Genomic DNA, 5689 nt, shown 5'->3' on the forward strand with positions numbered 1-5689 from the left:
GGGGGGAGGGTATAGGAAACTTTCGGGATAGCATTTGAAATGTAAATAAAGAAAATAATAATAATAATAAAAAAATAAAAATTAAAAAAAAAAAAAAAAAAAGACTTGCCTTGGTCATGGTGTCTGTTCACAGCAGTAAAACCCTAACTAAGACACATGGTATCCACACATCCTCAGATACAAGAACACACACAAACAAAACGACAAATGTAATTTAAAATTAAAACGCAACTTCTACACAAATAAGAATGGTAGAGGGAGTTTGGAGTCAAAGATGATCTGTAGCATGCTGGTCTCTGTTGCACAGGTCACTGGACCTTTACAGATTCGGTAGCAAGAACAGAAAGCAAAGGAAAGATAAGGAAATCTATCCATCCATCTTTCCTTTCCTTTCCTTTCCTTTCCTTTCCTTTCCTTTCCTTTCCTTTCCTTTCCTTTCCTTTCCTTTCCTTTTTCTTTTTTAGGCAGGGTCTCACTATGGAGACTTGGATTGCCTGGAACTCCCTATTTAGACCAGGCTAGCCTCAGACTCAGAGCTCTCCCTGCCTTTGTTTTGACTGTGGGGATTAAAGGAATGTGCTACCTCACCTGGCTATTAAGAGAGTTGCTTTTTGTTCTTGTTTTTGTTTTTAATTTATTTTCTCTCTTTCTCTGTTACAATAAAACACTTTCCCAACCCCATGGAAAGCTGCTGTATAATAAAGGCTTCTGTGTCAACTTTCACCAATTTTCTGCTCTCTGGCATACAGACCAAGTCAAATAAATTTATTATTTCTCTTAGGTGATACATCCCCCTGCAACCTTGTACCTTCCTGCATCAGCTTCCCATTAAGGTTCCAAACATCCTCTTCGACTCAGCTTCTGCACCGACCCTCTCTCAGAAGGCCATCCATCCCTATTTGTGTCTAGTGAGGATGACACTATAATCGTATTACTGTTAGCCTGGAGGATCCTAACAGATTAGTAGGGTTATCTGTTCTTTGAGAATTTCAATTTCTAAGACGGCATTATCCCAGTTTATACTAACACCCAACTTGCCAAACACTTCAGATCAGAGGCAAGTTTTCATCAGAATAGCCAAAGGTCCGGAGAACGCACCAAAACCTGCCCAGCCTGAGGCATACACACAAGACTTTCCAGAGCAGTCTGAAGGTGGAGGCTTCCCTCCAATCTAGACAAGAGGCTGCAGCTAATGCTTGCCTACAGCCCCAGACAGCAATGCAGAGCATACAGAAGACAGAGGCTGCCCAAGATGGATGGCACGCCTCTCCTGGGATCTGACAGAAGAATGCCTGCCTGACAGAGCTGAGAGTTGATGGATGTAGTTGGTTCTTGCTTTTAATCCTAGTACTTGACTTGGGAGGCAGAGCCAAGAGGATCTCTGTGAGTTCCAGGCCATCCAGGTCCACATAGTAAGACCCTGTCTCAAATCACAGTTGTAGGAGAAGTTTGATTTCAGATTTATCTAAATTGCCAAACAAACCTAAGTCAAAATCTATTTAAACTAAGAATCCTGTAAGGGAATCAAGGATCATGATTTAGGGGTATATATAGGCCCCAGTTGGCTATGTAAGAAGTTAAGGCATCCAGTGACTATCTTGTGTCCCCCAAGCCATTATTTGGTTTATAGGATCTGCCATGCCATTTACTGGGCTGGAGAGATGGCTTAGGGGTTCAGAGCATGTATTACTCTTACAGAAGGACCCAAGCTCAACCCCTGCACTCATTTCGGAGGCTCTCAAACACCTGTGACTCCAGCTCCAGAGAATCTAACACCTCTGACCCCCAGGGGTACACCCACACACATGACATACACCAACACATATATGCATGATTAAAGGTAAAATCAATCTTAGGTCCGTGTCCTCATGTTTGGCACGACTTAGAAGAGAGTCCATGAAGCCTTTAGGCACTGTGGTGCATGCCTGCAAATTCCGAGTTCACAAGTGGAGGCAGGAAGCCTGAGAGCTCAAGATCATCTATCGATAGCTCTGTAGCAAGACCTTCAAGGCCAGCCCATGGGATCCTATACACACACACACACACACACACACACACACACACACGCACGCACACACGTACCACACACCTGAATGGAAAGGGAGAGCCTTGACCATTTCAGTTCTTGCCATTCCAAGGCCTGTCACAACACTCTGTAAGCAGCTCTGTAAGGGTCATGACCTCAGACCCTGCTGCACCCTGGTCTTTCAGAAAGTTCTAGAAGCAAACTGGGATGGGGAGGAGGGACAGCCAAAGTCACCTTTGTAGGCATACCCAAACACAAATTACTCATTCCCAAGTTAGTATTCCAGTTCCTCTCAAGGTCATTCTTACACAGCAATTACAAATAAGAAAGGAAACAAATATGTAACTAAATGGATAAACAAATAGGGTGACAGTGGAAGCCTAGCTCACACTGACATGCTGGCAACCCCCTCGCTCAGAAATGCAGCAAAAATTAAATTACAGTGGCTGTAATAGATTTGGCACTTTATTTTTAAATATTAACAAGACTGCCAGGGGGAGTATATTTATCAAGGGATGGAGCTCAGCAGCAGCCCTGCTCACTCAGAGGCCAATTAGCATTTCCCATCTTGCCTGACAACAGCATCTCTGGGTGCTCAAAGCCTCTTGGGATTCTGGATTTGCAATTCTGACCTGTGCTGTGCCAAAAGATCAGAGCACCAGGGCCTGGGCAGGCAGGCAACCTGTCTTGCTTGTTTAATGTCTTTTCCTGTCTGAAGATTAAAACTCCACATGCTGAACTGAGTCTGGTGGTGCATGCTGGCGATCCCATCCATGGCAGGCAGCGACAGGAAGTTTAAGGGTTCAAGGTCAGCATCAAGGCCATCCTGGGCTACATGAAACCCTGTATCAAAACACCAGTGAGGCTGGCAAGATAACCCCGCAGGTAAAGGAACTGATAAACGGCATTTGATCCCCAGAACCCATACAGCAGGAGGGAATCAATTCCTACAAGTTGTCCTCTCACTTCCACAAGCATACCATGGAATATGCATGGTGTGGGATCCGGGGCTGCTTCAGGTTGTCCACAGCAGCTGACTGTGATTTGCCTCGTGCTCTCGAAGGGGCGTGATTCTGCCAGCTGCAGATAGTTTCTGCAAGTGTAACATTTGGAATTTTGAAGACTCTTGACGCATGTAGAGCCCAGAGAGGGCTGCAGCTGCTCCTCCTGCTTCTGGTTGCTGTAGATCAAGTTGTTGTGCACAAAGAGATGAGAAAAAATGGGTATCCTAAAGGCAAAGATCAAGCTTGCCTCAAGGAACTTGCCGCCCCTAATCAGCAGGAAGAAGTCTAAAGGTCTCGACACCCCCTTTACCCTCTAGCCTTCTTTCTCGCCTACGTAGTGTTGGGGGTTGGAATAGGGTGGAGAAGGGTGTTAGAAAAGATTACCCACAAAGCAGCCAAATTAATTAATTAATTAATTAATTAATGTGAAAAAAAGCTCCCCAGAAATTAAAATAATAGACAAAGGGCTAAGGGTCTAGGGAAACATGAAAACCCTGACTTCAGTGCCCAGTACTCACATTAAAAAGCTGGGTACTGCCGGGCCTGGTGGCGCACTCCCTTAGTCCCAGCATTCGGGAGGCAGAGGCAGGCAGATTTCTGAGTTCGAGGCCAGCCTGGTCTACAGACTGAGTTCCAGGACAGTCAGGGCTATTACAGAGAAACCCTGTCTCATAGATAGATAGATAGATAGATAGATAGATAGATAGATAGATAGATAAGAAAAAAAGCTGGGTACTGGTGTGCACCTGCAACCCAGACCCAGGGAAGCAGAGAATTCAGTTCCTTCAACAGCCAACTTAGCCTACTTGGGAAACTCCAGGCCGGTGAGAAACCCTGTCTCAAAAAATAAGGTGGATGGCAACTAAGGAACCTGAAGCTGACCTTCATACATATCTGAGCACATGCAAACACCCACAACACATGGTTACTTGATGTTTAGTTTCTCTTCTTGCCTTGTCTTTCCCTCCTGACTCATCTTTAAAGTCAGCCAAAGCTAGATCTGGAGAGATGATTCAGCAGTTAAGAGTACTGGCTGCTCCTCTAAAGGTCTGAGGTTTGGTTGCCCGCACCCACAAGGTTCTTAACCATCTATAACTCCAGTTCCAGGGGATCCAACACCCTCTGCTGGCCTTTGGGTACCAGAGGCTCACATGGTACACAGACATACATGTACGCAAAACACCTATACAGAATAAAGGAGGCAGGCAGGCAGGCAGGCAGGCAGGCCAGCTGAGTCTCTTAGTTCAATATCAGGAGTTGGCAGCTGTGGGCTCCATTCTGCGGCCTGGAAGAGCACTGAAGGTTAGGTAACCCCTCATGTTTAGGCTGTCTTGAGGCCATCCCACATCATTCCTGAATTCAAACACCCATAGGCCAGTCCAGAGCTTTAGCGTCTGTGTCTGCTATGCTCTTAACTCAAACCCAGTTCCATACATACACTGCATACCTCTGGAGCTCTCCCACAGAACAGTCATCTACTGAAGGGCAAATGCCAAGCCCTTTAGGGATTATAACACAAACATATGCCAGTGTTTTCACACCTGTAATCCTAATACTCAAGGGCTGACGCAGGCGCTGACACACTAAAGACCAGCCTGGACTACACAGCAGAAGCCTGTCTCAACAAAAACAACAGAATGGTGTGTGTTCCAACTACAACATCCTACCCCAGACACCCCTCTAAACAAGCTTTCTAGAAGCATCTTGATAATTTGCAGTTAGAACAAACACACTCAAGACAATGATGTTCCCAGCAAGACACCAAAGCTGCCTGTGGAGATGAGGTGTCTCCTCTCCATTTTGGCCCAGTAACTGACGCAGAGATGAAGTTAGGCTATTAGCTGAGGCTGTGCTAGACAGTCTTGTCAGCCCGTTCCAGCCTTCTAAGCACACCCATGAGTTACAGACCAAGGACATAAACTAACCAAGATGAAAGTCAGGGGGCTGGTGAGATGGCTCAGTGGGTAAGAGCACCCGACTGCTCTTCCAAAGGTCTGGAGTTCAAATCCCAGCAACCACATGGTGGCTCAGAACCATCCATAACGAGATCTGGCGCCCTCTTCTGGAGTATCTGAAGACAGCTACAGTGTACTTACATATAATAAATAAATCTTAAAAAAAAAATTATTTAAAAAAAGAAAAGAAAAGAAAAGAAAGCTCTTGAAAAAAAAAAAAGATGAAAGTCAGAGCTGGGGGTGGGGTTCAGTGCCTGTTTCTTGTGTATGAAGCCCTGGGTTCAATTCCAGCATCATGGAAAAGAAGAGATAGAGGCCAGCTTAGTGATGCTTGCCCCAGGGCTGGCACAGGGCAAGCAAGGAAGCAAACAAGAAGAGCCCGGGGATCGAAGCAGAGCTAGAATGTCACAGATGGGCAGAAAGTGCGGAAGCCCCTCCCTTTGTTCCTCTACTGTCCCAAGAGCATGGGAGCAGTCCCGCGGTGGCCATTAGACAGGCACTAGCCATGGCTTCAGAGGTATACCCTCTGCTGTGGGGCTCTCTAAAGGACAAGCCTTGTAACGAACCAAGAGCTTTAAGAAGCCGATCAGCGGGCAGTGGTGGCACACGCCTTTAATCCCAGCACTTGGGAGGCAGAGGCAGATGGATTTCTGAGTTTGAGGCCAGCCTGGTCTACAGAGTGAGTTCCAGGACAGCCAGGACTA

At 46.1% G+C, this 5689-nt stretch overlaps 1 protein-coding gene across 3 annotated transcripts in view; it reads right to left on the reverse strand.

Annotated features, from left to right (window-relative positions):
* The window catches only part of B4galt5 (beta-1,4-galactosyltransferase 5), a 52574-nt gene that overhangs the window by 24190 nt on the left and 22695 nt on the right, over positions 1-5689 (reverse strand). The window contains exon 1 of one of the 3 annotated variants that reach the window (XM_029536717.1): positions 3007-3193. The exons of the other annotated variants lie outside the window; for them this stretch is intronic. The gene's annotated coding sequence lies outside the window, so the exon portion shown is untranslated. Of the gene's footprint in view, positions 1-3006; positions 3194-5689 lie in introns of those variants that run through there. 3 annotated transcript variants of the gene reach the window in all.

Source organism: Mus pahari, chromosome 3, assembly GCF_900095145.1.
Source record: "Mus pahari chromosome 3, PAHARI_EIJ_v1.1, whole genome shotgun sequence".
NCBI lineage: Eukaryota > Metazoa > Chordata > Mammalia > Rodentia > Muridae > Mus > Mus pahari.